We start from the raw sequence: 20,335 nt of genomic DNA, 5'->3' as shown, positions 1-20,335 counted from the left end.
AGGTTATATATGGTAGCCAGATTATTGTCTGACGTGCTCTTTAAAGACTATGTGTGCATCTGCACTGTAGAATTAATGCAGTTGGACACCACTTTAACTGCCATGGCTCCATGCTATGGAATCATGGGAGTAATAGTTTGGTGAGGCACCAGCACTCTTTGTCAGAGAAGTCCGAATACCTTGTAAAACTACAGTTCTCAGGTTTCCATAGCATGGAGCCATGGTGGTTAAAATGGTGGCAAACTATTAATTCTACTGTGTGGATGCACCATATATGTATTGCCATTTTTGTACTAACTGCGCTGCCCTATAGTTTGGTCCTGAGCTCAATTAAAGGTCTTGTTTTTAAACCACAAAGCTAGGAGCTAGCATATCAGAAAGAGCATCTTCTTCCCATATGGGCTTGCCTAGAATTTTAGATGCTCAGTGAAAACTGTTGCTGCCCTTACTGCAAGAAGCTATGTTGGTGAGGAGGCAAGACAGGACTTTTTCTCTACTGGCACTTCATTTATGGAACTCCCTCCCAGGAGAAGTCAAGGTGGTTCCACCCCTGTTGAGCCTCTGGTGCTCTGTCAAGACAACATGGCTTCATATGGCCTAAAAACCACATGGGGACACTTTTAAATTGGTTTTGTTTATAACTTGATTTTAAAAATAAAAAATTGTTCTAAAAGTATTTTTATTTGATGTACAGCTCCTTTGGAACCTTTGTGGGTTGATGGCAATGCTTTCAGTCATTACAATCAGCAACATCACCATCCTTAGCCTAAACTACTGGGTGCCTGAGTAGTCAGTCAAAACAGTACAGTTCATGAATGAGGCAATCATATAATGCCTTCACAAATGTAGGACCAATTGGGTTCATTGAGACCTACTTACAGGTGAGTGCAGACTTTTGGTCTAAATTACAGAGCAGTATAATCAGTTCTTAGCTCAACTCAAGTACTAGAAGTACAATTCACTGAAATCAATGGAACATGCTGTCACATAAAATTATTTATATTCAAAAGTGAGACCATTGTTATTGTGTAATATTCCTTCACATCTCACAGAAGGAAAGTTCATCTAAATATAATTAGAGGAAGAATGAATCATTTTGGCTACTATGCTTGTCTATCATGATTCTCTAGCTGCAGGGAGAACTATGAGAGAATGCCAATGATATTAAGAGACTAGGCCTCTGCCATTTTAGTGCTCACCTCCACATGAAGACATAGAGCTTCTGTCATCCTGATATTCTGTCTATTCTGTAGAGGAAAAGAAATAATCTTTGGGCCAAATATGATGTGGCAAGCCTTTAAAGCGTTCAGTAAAATCATACTACTGTGTGTATGGGTGCAGGGAATGCTATCTTGACAACTTAAATATCATGGTATATTTTAGTAAGTTGATGTTGCAAAGTACAAAACCATGTGTCTTGTCTCAACTAAAAAGAGAATATTTTTCCTCCTAAAGAGAGAATGAGTCAGCAAGTACAGAGAAAAATAAAACTATAATGAGAAAACAATGGACACCCCACTGAGCCATGTCTCAGTAATACAGATACTGGCAGTCTGATTCTATGCATGTTTACCTGGAGTTAAATTGATATTAGGGGGAATTTATGCCCAAGTATGTGTGCATAGAATGACTGCCCAAGACAAATAATTCTGCTAGTCTAGATGTTAATCATTGTACAGGAGAAGGTATGGTTTTATACTGAAGAATAGCACTGAAATAGCTAAATGTCTTCTATGACAGGAGAAGAGCACCAGTGTTCTCTATAAGAGAGACAAACAGATCTTTTGTTTCTGTTTTTGCTAGGGGCTTGGAAAGGAAAACACAATTTAGAGTTGTTTAAACCTGATGTGGTTAGATGGAAGCCTTATACTTAGGACTTCATCATATGTGTCTTCACAAGCATCCTAGGATGCTTTCATCCCATGTAAGGAAGAATTCCATCTACAGTATATGGATGATGGAATTATCCCCCTGCACTCTGTCCGATAGCTATACTTAGACAAAACAGGGACACAGATAAGGGTAAACAGAGTCAGGTGCCTTTATCTGCTGTATCTCAGCATGCTTAAATGAACTGAAAATGCTTAGGAGCTAGAAGGCATGGCAGCCTGAAATCTTCAGTGGGAGTGGAAAGTCAGTTTTGGCATGAAGGGAGGAGAATGAACTGATGGATGTACTTGATTTCTAACAGGAGGGCTAAGGGCAATGCATCTAATAAGTAGAAGCAAAACAACAGACATTTAATAGATTTATTACTAACAGGCTGCTTCATCAAATGCATGACTATTTTATCCTGAATTTGTATATATCTGTACCCCTATATTATGAGGAAAGACTGTAAACATTTGGGGTCATATAGCTACAACATATATGTGACAATGTTATTAAAATATATACAAGATAAATACAAAAACCACTTATAACGTCTCAGTGTGACACAAATTGCCCCAGACTGCCCTTTCTAAGAAAAATAAAGATTGATGTCATGAAGAACAGACAAACAGACAAAAATTAATGTAGATGCCCCCATTAATAAATAGGAAAGGCTTGGCTGTTAAGTCAGTGAACCAGTTGCATTCTGCTGTTGAAGAGAATGTTCCTAAGAGATATACATTTTGAACTATAATAGCATTGATTGCAGCCATAAATATTTGAGCTAGTCATTGGAAGTATTCTTTTCCTCCACATGAAGATATAATACTTAACGCATTTGAACTCAGCTAGAATGGATGAGTTAATGGAAATACTTACCAAAAGAGCTAGAATATAATAATAATAATAATAATAATAATAATAATAATAATAATAATAATAATAATAATAATAAATATTTTTATACGTCTCCATCTCCCCGAAGGGACTTGGGGCGGCTTACATGGAGCCAAGCCCAGATAAAAACAGCAAACCAAATAAAACATAAAAAAAATACAGACACAGATATTAAAATTCAACACCATAATCATAACAAAAGTATAAAATGATAGTCATCTAAAACATGGATTTGGCACCCAAGTAGAGGGGGTAAAAACTAACTAGGCAAAGTGCAACGAGTGAGTATTATAACATGAGGTAGTTGATTCAGTGCAACCGTCAATGAGAGAGCAACTTGGGAGGGGTGGACCCTGTGACTAAACAAACTGATAGGGCAAGATAAAGTGCAATGGATGAGGAAATGGCTACAGATACAAGGTCTATCATGGAAATGGGGAATTCATTCTCCGAAAGCTTGTTGGAAGAATCAAGTTTTTAGGCTCTTCCTAAATGCTACCAGGGTGGGGGCTTGCCTAATCTCCCTGGGGAGGGAGTTCCAGAGCCGGAGGGGCCACCACAGAGAAGGCAACAACAATCACTGTTCCAAATACATGGGTTAGTTCTATTGGTTATTGGGATGTGCATTATATGAACATAACAGAGAATAAAAGTACTGAACCTGAACGTTTATTTAAAAAGTAATAATCTTCTGTGAGTAGAGTAATGAAAGGCAAGAGCTTAGTCCATCCCAAGAGAACGTAAAAGAAGCACTGACCCACTCTATTCTCTCCATCATGGTACTGTTTCTAGATTTTCTGAATGCCTGGGAGGTAAAAAGGCAGCGGAGGCTAGAGACAGCTGTCCCCCTAAGGTGGCATTCATGCTTTCCCCTCTCAGTGGTATGACCTTCAACTTATCCATAGATCATGTCAAAATCCATTATTTTGTCCCTCAAAACCTGCCCTTAACTAATACATGAGTACTTATGGTACTTGCATTTTTCTTTAAAAATAGATGTACATATTGCACAGGAATCCTTCTCACGATCTAAAGAAAACATGGAAATGAGCACGTATGAATTACATGAACCTGACCTCCAGGACATGCAGTCAATCTATAGAATCAATTTGTCCAGGCATGTAAAAGAAATATGTAAAGGTCATGTAAAACTCCTAGGCTCAAGCTTCTAGCACTTCCCTTTAAATGTTTGGGAGAAAAGCAGGATAAAGATAAGGGTGATGATAATCATCATTGTGGTGTGGTCATTGCCATCATCATCATGACAGATGACAGAGCTGAGAGAATCCTGCTTCTTGTAACATGCATGCGAATTACAGCAGACAATAATGAGCTCCATCTGCTATTTGTTATATTTATAGCCTGCCCTTATTTCCAATGAGCTCAATGTGGCATCTATTCATCTCTACTCCCACTGTCTTTATCCTTGCAAAAACTCTATGAGGCAGGGTAGAAATAGATGAAAAAAGTAGCATATTGGTGTCTAGAAACCAGATCTGCTAAGTCCAATGCAATACTATCACTATTTGCAGTGGTGTGACAAAGGGCTTTAACGCACAAAGCCAGACTGACATGAGCATTCTCGCTATTGTCTGTCTCTGCATTTGTGAAACTGTGCCAATTAACACTCCTACTTCTGCATAACCTCATAAACCTTCCCTCCTCCTGCTCCATAACTTTTTAAAAAAGGAATTTTAACAAATACAGGTATAGTAAATTTTAAAAATCAAATATATATTTTAAAAAGGCTTCCTTGATCATAATATTTGGGGGGGGGGGGAAGAGGAAGAGGGGGGTAATCCAACCCCTGATGTCACTTCTGTGCCAGTATTCTGACACAAGCAGAATGGCCAGATAGATGGCAGGAGTGTGGTTTAATCAACAGTTACAAAGATCTGCTCAAAGCGAAAACAAACTCGTTGGACTTAAAATCTCATCAAGAGATACAAGAAAAATATAAGGACATCACATGGCTTCATTACTTGCAAATTAGGAAGCATTTTAATATGGACAATAAATTAGGATTTGCAGAGGATGATTTTTGGGAAAAATTGATACAATCTGATAAAAAATTATAACAAAGATATATAATGCTCGACTGGGCTACAGAAACTGAGGAAGTAAAGAATTCAATGATTAAATGGGCAAGAAACATAGGCAAACCGATACAACCAAAGGAATGGGAAGAAATCTGGAAGAACCAAATTAAATTTACATATGCTTCAGATTTGAGGGAGAACTGACTAAAAATGCTGCACCACTGGTACATGACGCCGAAGAAATTAGGAATGATGTACGAGAAGACGGATAACAAATGTTGGAAGTGTAAGTCTAAGGAAGGCTCATACTTCCATATGTGGTGGTCCTGCGAAGTGACAATGAGTTATTGGAAGAATATTCATAAAGAATGTCAAAAAAATTTCTTAAAATGAATTTTGCTATGAGACCTGAATATTACTTGCTGGGAATGTTTGATACAGAACTTTTTGTGGATCGAAATAAAGATAAGTTATTTACTTATTTTATTACAGCAGCGAGAATGGTCTACGTGAAAGAATGGAAGATGGATACAACACCTGATACGAAGGCATGGATACTTAAAGTTATGGAAATTAAGGACATGGATGAATTAACATTTCTTCTAAAGGAGAATACTGGCAAAGGGTTAAAAATGACAGATTGGCCCCCCTTTGAAGAGTATTTGGAGATGAGATCAGGACTTAAAAAGGGAAATAATTTTTTTCATATTTTCTTTACTTTATATTATTTATTTACAGTATTTATATTCCGCCCTTCTCACCCCGAAGGGGACTCAGGGCGGATTACAATGAACACATATATGGCAAACATTCAATGCCAACAGACAAACAACATACAGTATAGACAGACACAAAAGCATTTAACATTTTTCCAGCTTCATGATTCCGGCCACAGGGGGTGCTTCACCGTCCACTTGTGGTTGTACTTCCTCATTCCTTTCCTCGTGTTTTGCTGGCAGTTTTTTATGGTGTTGTAAATTAGTTAAATTAGCCTCCCGCATAAAGCGTACCTAAATTTCCCTACTTGACAGATGCAACTGTCTTTCGGGGCTGCATAGGTCAACAGCAAGCCGGGCTATTTAATGGTCGGGGGCTTAACCCGATCCGGGCTTTGAACTCATGACCTCTCGGTCAGTAGTGATTTATTGCAGCTGGTTACTAGCCAGCTGTGCCACAGAAGAAAGAAGGACGGAAGTTATGAATTTTACCCCTTACCTTTCCTTACCCCATCCCATCTTACCTTTCCCAGAAAACACCCTTCCCTATACCTTTCCCCGCCTACCTTCACCCTCTCTCTCTCTCTCTCTCTCTCTCTCTCTCTCTATATATATATATATATATATATAAAGTCAATGTTTGTTTGCGAGTATGTGGCAGCGTTCTGATTGGCTCCCACTTTCACAGACAACTGTGACTGCCACGAATGACGGACCTGGCCCAAACTTGGCACACATAACCCCCATGACCCATTTTATGTCCTGGTGCCGTTTGGGGGATGATGGGCCATGGAGGATGGGATTTGCAGAACTTTCAATTGCTTTGCCTTCCATAGACCACTGCGTTGCCCACCAGTCATGTAACTGGACAAAACTTGGCACGCAGAACTTCCATGATGCCCTTTATATCCTGGGGCAGTTTGGGGAAGGACAGACCAAGAATTATGGGACTTCCAGTACCTTCATCCACTTCTAAAGTCCACTGCAACTGCCACGAATCACAGAACAGACCCAAACTTGGCACACATATCCCAAATGACACACTTCACACGCTGCAGCAGTTTGGGGGAGGATGGACCAAGGATTATGGGATTTGCAGTACTTTCAAACACTTTGTCTCCGACAGACCACTGTTACTCTAACTAATGACGGATTAGGACCAAACTTGACACACATAACCCCCATGACCCATTCTATCTCCTGGTGCCATTTGGTGCAGGCTGGACAATGGATGATGGGATTTGCAGTAGTTTCAAATGCTTCAGCTCCCACAGACCACTGTGGTGCGCACCTGTGATGGATCTGGACCACATTTGGCACACACAGCCCCCGTGACCCCCTTTACATCCTGATGCCAATTGGAGGAGGATGGACCAATGATTATGTTATTTACAGTACCTTCCCTTGATTCACCTCCCACAGACCATTGACGCGCATGAATGAAACAACTACACCAATTTTGGCACACAGATGCTATGTACCCCACTTTACACCCTGGTGTGGTGTGGGGGAGGATGGACCATGGATGATGGGATCTGCAGTACTTTCAAATGTTTTCCCTTCCGCTGTCCATTGTTACTCTATCCAATGACGCATCATAACCATACTTGGCACATATGTCCCACATGACCCTCCTGCAGTTTGAGGGTCAACAGACCAAGGATGATGGGATTTACAGTACCCTCACTCACTTCCTGACACCACAGCAACCCACAACAATGACTGATAAAGACAAAACTTGCCACACATACTCCCTTTCACCCACTTTACATCCTGATGTGGGTTGGGGGACAACGGACCATGGTTGATGGGATTTGCAATACCTTCACTCACTTCCTGAGATCACTGCAACTGCCACAAACGACAAAACTGAACCAAACTGAACCAAACACATATCCCAGATGACACACTTTACACCCTGCAGCTATTTGTGGGAGGATGGACAAAGCATTATGGGATTTTCAGTACCTTCACCCAAATTGCCTCCCACTGAAAACCCCATCAGCCACACATCTGCACAAATGGGCCCATTCAAAATATCCAAAACAACTCAATGCCGTCTACGAATAACCCGGGCACCGCCGGGTCCCCAAGCTAGTATATATATACACACACACACACACACACACACACACACACACACTTTTTCTCTCTCTCTTTTTCCCCTACTTTTCTTTACTTATAATGTTCCCCCACCTTTTATGTAATTAAAACGTTTTATACTTCAATAAAAAAATTTTTTTTTTAAAAAAAACAGTTACAAATGGGGTTTGCCTATCAGTACTCAGGGATGAGTTTATCACTGAGAGAATGCAGGCTAACAATCTGATGCACACAGTTTTATGCTTCAATGCTGGTTTGCCTGCTCTGAAGGATCAAGTTTTTAGTATCATATGCATTCGTATTTGAAATTTGAGCATACGTCCAAGTACTCTTCTTATGTTCAGGCTTTGTGTTTATTTATTTATTTGCTGCATTTTTACCCTGCTCTATCTCCACCCTGAAGGGGACTCAGAGCGGCTTATACACAATCTTGCAGTAAGACCTATTGAACTCACTGACTTTCTGAGTCAGTTTGTGTCAGATTGCTCTGACAATCTATTTTGTAGGCAGTCATTGTAAAAAAAACATGGGACAGCATTTTTTTAAAAAAAGTTATGGGACAGGATAATAATTTGATTTCCCTAGGCTTGTAAGCAGATTAGCTGTTTTCTAGACAAATGCTGCTAGAAGCTTATGCAAGAGGAGATTACAAAAACAAATCTATAAATGCAGATGCATTGTGAAAGCATCTATCACAAAGGATATGGAAAAGTGACAAATATTCCTTTCCAGTAATCCAAATTAAGGAAATCTCTTTCTTTAGGAAAGTAATGTTTTATAAATATATATTTAACAGAAGTAAAAAAAAAAAAGAGGAAAGACCATGACCTTTGTCTTTGGCATTTGGCTTCCACCACATCATGCTTTTTCTCTCGCTCTCTTGCATGTAACCTCATTCTTTTGCCCTCTGGTGTCCTAGAGGGCAAAAGCATAACCATATGGGAAATATAAGAACTCAGCTTATTCCATCTGCAAATAACATTTTTTTCTACATTTATAAATACTATTTACATGCTTTGGAAACATTGACATATCACATCATTTATTTCTTCATCAATAATTTAGGTCCATAGTGCCACATTTTTTATGAAATGGCTTAAGGCTCAAAGGACTGCACATTATAATTTCTGAGACTGAAAAATTAAACCCATGAGATTTCATGCACTATGTCCACTTGATTCTAGACAGTGAGGGAAAGCCATACATAGATTTGTGGTTAAAAAAAAAAAGCAGAATATCTTCAAGTTTGTGGAGAATGAACCTAGGCTTTGCTCTCTATGAAGATGACTTCAAGGAAATCAGATCATATTTTTATTGATATAAGTTCTGATCTCTTGCTCATGTCTATAATACAGATTTAACTAGATGCTTACTAGAGTACCTTTTAACTATATGATTCCTAATTGGCAAATACTTCCTTTTCCCTTAGACATGTAATTTTAGTAGAATCAAATCTCAAAATGAAAAGTGAAATTGTAATGATACTTATTAGCATTCCCAAAGCAAGCTTGTCCTTGATGCACCACAGGAAAAAAGGAGACAATATAGGAGATCATTATGAGGTTACCTTTGCACTAAATATGTTGTGCTGACTGTCAGTGTAGAAGAATGACGTATTCAGAAAGGTATTATAGTGACAAGCAACATTTACCAACAGCATCATACAGAAGTTTCAAACTGACTTAGTTCTTATCCATGGCTTTAATAAAATATTTTTCTTAGCCTCGAGATATCTTTTCATAGTTAATCTCTGGGGTAAAACAGAACTGCAGTATTTAGTCCTTCCCCAATATGCTTCTTGATGTTTTCTTCTTTATTGTTGCACACATTTCCTATCAGTTCAAGCCTTCGTTTATGGGGCAAACTTCATGTTACAATGAATGTGATTGTTCTGAATCTATCCTTTTTGGTGTGGTATGTTGAACATAAGATTCAATTTATAGAAAAAAATAATTAAACATAAATACAAGGTACTTGGTTTGTACATTTGTCAGCTAGCCAGTTTAGTTGACTTGACAAATTAATTAGTATGTTTTTGAAGACATAGTGGTATACTTCTGCTTTTGGTGAAAGGTAATTTTTAGGAGTCTGTTGTTCTTCCCCAAATTTCTGATAACTTTGTTTCATTTCCACTATTCATATTTCCTGGAAAATGGACAGAAAAAAAAGTCATACTCAACAGGTGTTTGACAACTTCAACAATGAGCTCAATCACCTTTGTTTTCTGTTTTTTTAAATGAATGCATAAACAGAAAACCCACATCATTCAAACCAGTACTAGTTTTGTGGATCAATGCAACTGAAAGAAAGAGGGAAAACACATCTCAAAATGGAATTTTGCTGGAAAACTGTGTGAGATAATTTTCAATGTCTGTCTTTATATCTTTCAAAATATTTGATTCTCATTCTTAGCCTCAGTGTTCTTTGTTGTTCCAGAGCTTGTAATGTATTATTTTATACTGCAACTCTCATTATAAACACTCCATTCTTTATGACCAATGAGATTCTGAGAAGTTTCATTCATAGAAGTAATTCTTCCAAGCTGATACTATTAATGCAGCTTTTAAAAACTCATATCTTCTACAACTCCCCCTTCTGTTTTTTTGAAACGGAGAAATAACAAATGCCCTCTTTTGCACTTTACATTCCAAAAATATAATTAAAATTGCCATTGGAATGTTTTGAAACTTTTTCAGAACCATGCTAGCACTTCAATATTTTTTCCTCAAGATTTTGCAAGGACCAGAAAGAAATAGGAAAATTAGCATAAAAAGACTAATGAATCTAGTTAATCATTAATAATCTTCAACATAAAGTTCAAATGCATTTATTATTTATCATTTATCTTTTACATTATTTGCATTAAAGGGGTGATTAACTAGTCATTTTAATGTTGAATGGTTATTTAAATATCTGTTACATTTCTTCACTACAAGCTTTATTGGAATGAAATTGAAAAATCCCATCTGTGATTTTACTGCCACTCCCACACATCTTTCTTTTTTGTTTTGAGCTTGGTAGAGAAGGAAATAGCTGTGTGAAATGTGAAAACTCCATTTTTCATCCATCCAACTAAAAGCCCTTCTCCTAGCTTCCCTCCCAATTTCATCTCCCTGGCCTTCTTTCTAAATCTTGTGAGCTAAGCTTTGTAAAGCCCCCAGTCCAAGGGACTGAAAAAAGGTGAGGTGGGAAAATAGTATTGCAAAGATCCAAGAAAACATTGGGGGAAAGTTTTCTGGGAAATATATGATATGTTGGTCTTTTAAACACTACCTCATTCTCACTCATATAAGTGGTGAATAATTTAATAACATAATTCTGGAATTAAGTTAATTATGAAAGTCTATCACTTTAGTTACGAAATAAATTGTATTAATTTACTCATTTTACAATTCAATAGATTAATTTTAATTGATTAGTTCCTGTCACACAAAAGCCCCATTCAAGTCCTCTTTGAAAGTCACTACCTATATTTGTGGCCCCATCCCTGGTTTCATCTCCATATTCAAGCTCCACATTCTCTTTAAAATTTATTTTATTAAAAAGTTTTTAAAGTTACATTAAAAGTAAAAAAGTGGATCAAGCAAAGAAATAGAGAACAGATACACAAAAATGCCAAGAAAAAAGAAAAGAAAAAGAAAAAAAAAAACAGATGACCTCCGATCAATCCTTACCTGGCTAAAAGAAAACAACATAGGCTTTACCCTCTAGGCCAGTGGTTCTCAACCTGGGGTCCCCAGATGTTTTTGGCCTACAACTCCCAGAAATCCCAGCCTGTTTACCAGCTGTTAGGATTTCTGGGAGGTTGAAGGTCAAAAATATCTGGGGACCTCAGGTTGAGAACCACTGTTCTAGGCCTCCCAATGTTGACTCCTTTGCTGAACACCCCCCCCTCCCAATTATTCTTCTAAACTCTAGATTGGCAAGTCCTTTTCTTCCTCTTGCAAAAAGCGAATAAAGGGTTTCCAGTCTTTCAATTTTTCCCAATGTCCCTTCTTTTAGTAAACATGTTAATTTGTTCACCTTGGCCAAGTCCATCATATTTCTCATCCAATCCTCTGTTGTTGCTGAATTCTTCCATTTCTGCATGTAGAAGTCAAGCTCCACATTCAGACAGTCACAAACTGAATTTGCTTGTTGCCAAGGAATCCCTATACCTACGTAAGCAGCTGGTTGGGCTGAAATTCTAATCGCATGATACTACTGCTGCACATATAGACACTTGGCACTCCAGCTGATTTGATACCATGTTGATAAAAGACCAGAGCTTTTAAATCTAACCATGCCAAACTTATTTAAGAAAATCATTAATTCCAGTTGCTCTCTTTTCAACAAACTGGTGTCAAGATCTGTACCCAGCCCACGTTGTAGCGAGGATAACTGTTGATCACAAAGAGGAAATGCTAAAAATTGTAGTTTTCAAGCTTCTGCAAATTAAATGTCAATAAGGGGCTGACAATGCTAAATGTTCCAATTAATTCTTAGTGTTCCTATATTATCACATTTTTCTAAGTAATTATTGAATTTTGGCATTTTCTGCTCTAATGATTTTATTATTTTGTTAAGTGTTTTTCCTTTTCATTGATATTTCACAGCATTACTTTGAACATACAACAGCATTCATTCACTGTTACAAACACGCTGGAAATATTTGTTTCTCCTTCGTGATGTCTGTGAAATGCGCACCACATGGTAGTTCTTCTGCACCTACTCAGAAAGCTCTGGAATTGTCTTAAAAGCTTAGCTCTTTAAGGCTATGGCCCCACCCCGCCCAGCTGATATAAGCAGAGGTCGGGGCTATAGCCTTAGTTCCTTTTGTCCACTGATTGGAGAGGAGTTGAGAGGGGCGAAAGAAGCGGTGCCAAATCCATTATTGGAGGCTGCGGAGCGTCCTCCTTCCCCAGTGCTTCAACTGATGGGAGTGGAGCAGGGAGCTCTGGTTGGCCATTTCCCCTTGCCTGCTGGGGTGGAAGCGGAAGGAGCTCGGGCACCAGTGCAGTGTCTTGCTGCCACACCCCCTGTTCAGTGGGAGAGGCAGTTGAGGCCTGTGTACACAGCTGTGCCTTGCCAATCCTCCCACCAGAGGGCATTGGAGCAAGGCCGGGGCGCTGGTGTGCCGCAGGCTGCAGCCTTGACAGGCAAGAGTGCTTCTCTTCCATCACTGGCTGCAACTAATGTTCCAGGACCTTAATCTGCTCTTGGTGATACACCCTCACTTCCTTATGGGAGTGGTGATGATCCTTTGAGCCTGCCTCATGGGCCTTGTAAGCAATTTGTGCATTATTCTCCTGATGGTCATGCTTATTCTTTTGCACCACAGCTTCCTGATGACTATGTGGATTATCCATCTATAAGCAGCGGGCATACACCTTTCTATGATGACTCATAGCATTTGGCTTCTATTCCCTTGCCCTCGCCTTGGCATGATGATGCTTCTGATGTGTCCATGGAAGCACTGGATGAAATAGTTCCACCAGTGGAGGTTGATCCTCCCCGTACGGAGGAATCACAGAATTTCTCTGCATTAATGGTTAGGATGACTAAGGCCTTTAATGTGCCAATTGTGCAACCAGTAACAGAAGTGGAAGACCCTTTGTTCTTCTCTGAGCCACAGCAGCAGGCGCTACCATTAGGGGTGCTTCCAGCATTGCCTTATATTGTGCAGTTGACTAGAACTGCTGATGTGCCTCCAGCTGCAGTACCAGCTGTATCCAGACATTTTGATTCTATGTATAAGATTGATTTTTTTGAAGTTTCAGCATTTGGCAAATATACCTAAAGCCAATTCTGTTGTAGTTGATTTTATGTAGCCATATAGACAACATAGAGCGCATATTGCTCCACCAGACAAAGAGGGATGAAAGGTAGATGCCATGGGGAGGAAGGTCCACTTAACACCTACCTTTGTTGCCCGGTTGTCTCATTATACTGCATATATGGCAGCATACCAGAACTACTGGTGGGCGAAAGTGTGGTCTTATGTCAACCACCTTCCTTTAGAACATCAATGCATGACAAAGGCATTTCAACAGGAGGCAATCCAACTTTCTGACTTCCAAAGGCCAAACACACGTGGGTAGGTTGTTGGCATCAGCTATGGCCATTCACAGGTATGGTTGGCTTTGGGCATCTACACTATCAGATGAAGGAAAGGCCATGGCAGAAGACCTCCCAGTTGATGATGCAGGCCTCTTCAATCCTTTGACTGACTCACAGTTAAAGAATCCTCAGGAAATAAGGCAAGTAGCTTATAAATTTGGCTTTCTGTCTCAGCACTACCAACAGTCAAGGTCAAGAGGGCCAACTTTCACTTCCACCCATCGTAGGGGCAGTTAATTTACAGCAAGTAGGGCAAGATATTTCCCTCAAGCTTGATCATCTTCTTCGCAAAGGCCAGGATCTACTTCTAGGAGTCGGCAGCAAGGTAAGCCTAAGCAACTGGAAACTGGCCGACATCGTTTTTATTTTTTTCTGTCTGGGATGATCACCATTTATATAATTATGTCACACAGGTGACCCCTTGCTCCTCACATGTCCAGTCCTGCTTGGACTCCTGGGCCCCTTTCGCTCATTCTGGATCCTTCTGCAACAGTGTTTGGGACATGACTATCAGAGTTTTTGCCTAAATGGCAGTCTATTACCACAGACACATGGGTGTTGGGAATTGTGGAACATGGATATGCAATAGAGTTTTTTTGCATCACCAGAGGTTGATTGCATATGTTCTACTATTCCATCTCCGGTCTTGTGGCAGGAAATTGAGACACTGATCTAGAAAGGGGCTATACTGCCACTATGTTCTGAGGAATTTCCATGAGCGTATTTTTCATGTTACTTTTTAGTACCGAAGAGAGGCAGTGGCCAGCGGCTGATATTGGATTTAAGGGGACTTAATGCATTCATTTGGTACCGGCGTTTCTGCATGGTAACATTGGCCAATATTTTGCCCCTCCTTATGGATGGGGCGTGATTTGCAATAATTGATTTAAAAGATACATAATTTCACATTGCAATCCATCCAGATCATCAGAGATATCTTTCCTTTATAATCGATGGGGCAGCTTTTTTTCCGGTTGTTACCCTTTGGGATCACTACAGCACCACGGGTGTTTACCAAGTGCATGGCAGTGGTGGCGGCACACCTCCATCTTAATGGGTTAATTCTTCTTCTTCAATCACATAGTCATTTCCGACTCTTCGTGACCTCATGGACCAGTCCATGCCAGAGCTCCCTGTTGGCTGTCGCCACCCTGAGCTCCTTCAAGGTCAGGCCAGTCACTTCAAGGATGCCATCCATCCATCCATCTCGCCCTTGGTCGGCATCTCTTCCTTTTTCCTTCCATTTCCCCCAGCATCATGATCTTTTCCAAGCTTTCCTGTCTTCTCATGATGTGGCCAAAAGACTTCATCTTTGCCTCTAATATCCTTTCTTCCAGTGAGCAGCCGGGCATTATTTCCTGGAGGATGGACTGCTTGGATCTTCTTGCGGTCCAAGGCACTCTCAGGATTTTCCTCCAGCACCAAAGTTCAAAAGCATCCATCTTCCTTCACTCAGCCTTCCTTATGGTCCAGCTCTCACAACCATAAGTTACTATGGGGAATACCAGTGCTTTCACTTTGTGGACCTTCGTTGCCAATGTGATGTCTCTACTCTTAACTATTTTATTGAGGTTGGCTATTGCTCTTCTCCCAAGAAATAGATGTCTTCTGATTTCCTGGCTGCAGTCTGCATCTCCAGTGATCTTCGCTCCTAGAAATATGAAGTCTGTAACTACCTCCATGTTTTCTCCCTCTATTTGCCAGTTATCAATCAGTCTGGTTGCCATAATCTTGGTTTTCTTGATGTTTAACTGCAGCCCAGCTTTTGCACTTTCTTCTTTCACCTTGGTGATAAGGCTCCTCAGCTCCTCCTCACTTTCAGCCATCAGAGTGGTATCATCTGCATATCTAAGGTTGTTAATGTTTCTTCCAGCAATTTTAACTCCAGCCTTGGATTCAACACATTGCATGATGTGTTCTGCATACAAGTTGAATAGGGAGGGTGAAAGTATGCAGCCCTGCCGCACTCCTTTCCCAATCGTGAACCAATCTGTTGTTCCATGGTCTGTTCTTACTGTGGCTGCTTGGTGTTTATACAGATTTCTCAGGAGACAGACAAGGTGACTTGGTATCCCCATACCACCAAGAATATGCCACAGTTTATTATGATCCACACAGTTGAAGGCTTTAGAATAGTCAATAAAGCAGAAACAGATGTTTTTCTGAAACTCCCTGGCTTCCTCCATTATCCAGCGGATATTGGCAATTTGGTCTCTCGTTCTTCTGCCTTTTCTGAATCCAGCTTGGATATCTGGCACCTCGTGCTCCATGTATTGCTGGCATCTTCCTTGCAGGATCTTGAGCATTACCTGAATGTGTTAATGGTTTACCCTTATATTGATGACTAGCTGTGCCCGACCACACGTTGCTGTGGCAAAATATGGTGGTATGGGAAATAAAATATTGAGGAATTGGTGGTAGTTAAGGTAAAGGGTAAACGTTTTCCCCTGACATTAAGTCCAGTCATGTCTGACTCTGGGGGTTGGTGCTCATCTCCATTTCTAAGCCGAAGAGCCGGCGTTGTCCGTAGACTCCTCCAAGGTCATGTGGGATGACTGCATGGAGCGGCGTTACCTTCCCGCCGGAGCAGTACCTATTGATGCACTCACATTTGCAAGTTTTCAAACTTCTGGGTTGGCAGAAGCTGGGGCTAACAGTGAGGGCTCACTCTGGTCCCCCAATTCAAACTTGCGGCCTTTCGGTCCAGAAGTTCAGCAGCTCAGCGCTTTAACACGCTGCGCCATCAGGGGATATTATTTCCTAAAGGTTGTGAATATACAGTATTTCTGATTTTTTTTGTCTGTTGGAGGCAAGTATGAATGCTGCAATTAGGGGAAATGATTAGGATGTAATGGCCTTGCAGCTTTAAAGCCTGGCTGTTTCCTCCCTGAGTGAATTTTTTGTTGGGAGGTGTTAGCTGGCCCTGATTGTTTCCTGTCTGGAATTCCCTTGTTTTCAGAGTGGTGTTCTTTGCGATATTTTATGTACTTCTACTGTCTGTGGCCCCGAGAAAACAGATTTGCCAGACTTTGATGATGGGAATACTTTGTTGGGAGTTGTTAGCTGGCCCTGATTGTTTCTTGTGTGGAATTCCCCTGTTTTCAGAGTGTTGTTTTTTATTTAGTGTTCTGATTTTAGAGATTGTATTGTTCTGTTTTATTATACCACATTAATTTTTATATATTTTGATTTTTGTGTTTTTGAATACTTGGAACCAGATTGTATTCATTTTCACGGTTGACCGCAACACAATAATAATAATAATAATAATAATAATAATAATAATAATAATAGTAATAATAATGACTTTGGTAATACACAGTGCTTCACTCCCTTCTCAACTTCCTTTCTGGAAGAATCCATTCTTGGGAGGAGTTAGCTGGCCCTGATGGTTTCCTTTGTGGAATTTCCAATTTCCCTGCTTTCAGAGTGTTGCTCTTTATTTACTGTCCTGGTTTTAGAGATTATATTGTTCTGCATTATTCTATCCCAGTAATTATTTCATATTAAAGTAGAATCTCACTTATCCAACATTCACTTATACAATGTTCTGAATTATCCAACGCAGTCTGCCTTTTCATAAGCAATGTTTTTGTAGTCAGTGTTTTAAATTCATTGTGATATTTTAGTGGTAAATTTGTAAATACAGTACAGTAGAGTCTCACTTATCCAATATAAATGGGCCGGCAGAATGTTGGATAAGCGAATATGTTGGATAATAAGGAGGCATTAAGGAAAAGCCTATTAAATATCAAATTAGGTTATGATTTTACAAATGAAGCACCAAAACATCATGTTAGACAACAAATTTGGCAGAAAAAGTAGTTCAATGCGCAGTAATGCTATGTAGTAATTACTGCATTTATGAATTTAGCACCAAAATATCACGATATATTGAAAACATTGACTACAAAAATGCGTTGGATAATCCAGAACCTTGGATAAGCGAGTGTTGGATAAGTGAGACTCTACTGTAATTACTACATAGCATTACTGTGCATGGAACTACTTTTTCTGTCAAATTTGTTGTATAATATGATGTTTTGGTGCTTAATTTGTATAACGATTACCTAATTTGATGTTTAATCGGCTTTTCCTGAATCCCTTCTTATTATCCAACATATTCACTTATCCTGCCGGCCTGTTTATGTTGCATAAGTGAGACTCTATTGTATATTGATAATCTTATATTATCTGCTTAGAACAGGATTATATGAGGCCCCTTCTTCACAGCTGTATAAAATGCACACTGAAGTGGATTATATGGCAGTGTGGAGTCAAGATAATCCAGTTCAAAGCAGATAATATAAGATTATAAATGGGTTATATAGCTGTGTGGAAGGGCCTTGAGTCTACACTGCCATATAATCCAGTGCAAATTAGATAATCTGTGGAAGAGGCCCAAGTCTGCCTGTCCCTGGGCTGAGTTGGTTGCTAGGAGACCAAGTGGGCAGAGATTAGTCCTCTAACTGGCAGCAATTGGATAAAAACAATTATTCTTTTCCCTCTAATTAGAACTTTATTTTTCTTTTCTTTTTGTTGTATCAACCTAGAGGCGTGGATGATGGGTTGTCTTGTCAAATTATGAGGTTGGAGGGCCTGTAGTTTTGTTGTTTTGTTGGTCGCCGTGATGCCATCACTCATTTATATATATAGATTGGCTTCTAGTGGTGCACACTCAATCACAGCTGTTGTGTTATATTGAAACTGCTTTGTCCTTATTGCAGGACCTAGGCCTCGTCATCAATGTGGAAAAATCCCATCTTGTTCCAACCCAATAGATACCCTTCATCGGGGCGCTTCTGGACTCAGTAAGACAAAGGGCTTTTCTCCCAGATGACCGCTTTGTCAACCTCCGCTCACTAGTGCTTCGGGCTATGCAAGATTGGCAGGTACGAACCTGGGATGTTCAATCACTTCTAGGCCACATGGTGCCCACAACAGCCAGAACATCAATGGCAAGATGGCATCTCCGGCCATTACAGCAATTGTTCCTGTTAGCATTCAATGTCAGGAGAGATGCCAACCCCGATCTGTATGCCACACACTTCCATGGTGGACAAAACTATCAAATGTATGTGCCGGTCTTCCTTTTCAACCATCAGAACCATCAGTAGCACTTACCACAGATGCTTCCATGACAGGGTGGGGAGCACACTTAGAAGATTTGACCATAGAGGAGAGAGTCTCTGCACCGTATCGACTTTCTGGAACTCTTGGTGGTACAGAAAGCCCTAAGAGCATTCGAGCCTTTACTTACGGATCGCATTGTATGCCGCCCTGAGTCCCTTCGGGTGAGAAGAGCGGGATAGAAATATTGGAAATAAATAAATAAATAAATAGTCCAACTTCTTACAGACAACACAACAGTTGCTTGGTACATTAACACGCAAGGAGGGACCCGATCCAAGTTACTTCTCGATCTCACCATTCTGATCTGGGATTGGTGTCTTCTCAAATGAATCTACCTCATGGCACTCCATCTGCCAGGAGAAGACAATGTAATGGCCGATCATCTCAGCAGGCAATATTTCAATACTCACGAATGGTCGCTCCATCCTCAGGAGGTCCATCATCTGTTTCACACATAGGGCACTCCAGAGATCGACCTCTTTGAGTCACCACACACAGCAAAGTGTCAACTGTACTGTGCCTGTCTTCTGCCAGCCCACCATCACGGGTGTCTCAGGGATGCCTTTCGCTTTCCGTTGAGCTGAATCCTATATATCTTTCCTCCGATTCCCCTCCTGACAAGAGTACTGTCCAAGATACGAGCTGATGCCGCCAATTGATAACTCCATGGTGGCCAAGACACCTGTGGTTTGCCCTGATTCTCCATCTCTCCAGGGGAGAGTATCTGCATCTTCCGGACAGGGTTGATCTGTTGACAACTCATTATGGGCAAATCTTCCATCCGGACATCTCCCAGCTCTGCCTGACAGCATTGAGGTCGCGGCCGCCACTGCGCTTCCACAGGCAGTAAAGGCGATACTTGATGCGGCCCATAGAGAGTTGACAAAGTGCTCCTATGAAGGGAAATGGAATCGCTTCCATGCTTTTATGGACCAAAAGGGTGCAGACCATTTGGCAGCTCTGACAGCACTTGTTTCAGATTTTTTGGTGTCATTATCAGAGGCCGGGCTGTCGCTGTCCTCACTAAAATGTTATCTAGCAGGCATTTCCACTTACAAGAAGAAAGTTGGTCTACAATCGTGTTTTACTGATTGTAGAGAAGTTATGTGTAAAACAGAGATTATTGATATGATTTTATTTATTTGTTTGTTAAAGGAAAAAAAGAGTTATATATTAGCAAGGAAAAGCCTAGCATGGAAACTAGCTGGAAGCAGCATTTGGTAGGTTGCCATGGTAACACAGCTTCCCTTGGGAGAAAAGGGGCGTGGCTAAGATGACAGTTGGAGCATATTCCCTTTTAAAAGTTCAGTTGCTGTGAGGGTTTTAAAAGGAGTGGCTGTTAGGGGTTTGAGAAGAAGAGTTGCGGTTAGGTTTTGGAAAGATTAGGAGCTGGGGAAATCAGCTAAGGACGGCAGCTTATGGTCACTCAGGGGAAAGGCTGGGAATATAAGCTGACCAGGGGAGTTTAGTATACTG

This window comes from Anolis carolinensis, chromosome 2 (genome assembly GCF_035594765.1).
Source record: "Anolis carolinensis isolate JA03-04 chromosome 2, rAnoCar3.1.pri, whole genome shotgun sequence".
NCBI classification, from domain to species: Eukaryota; Metazoa; Chordata; class Lepidosauria; order Squamata; family Dactyloidae; genus Anolis; species Anolis carolinensis.
Note: the sequence above shows the minus strand (reverse complement) of the source record.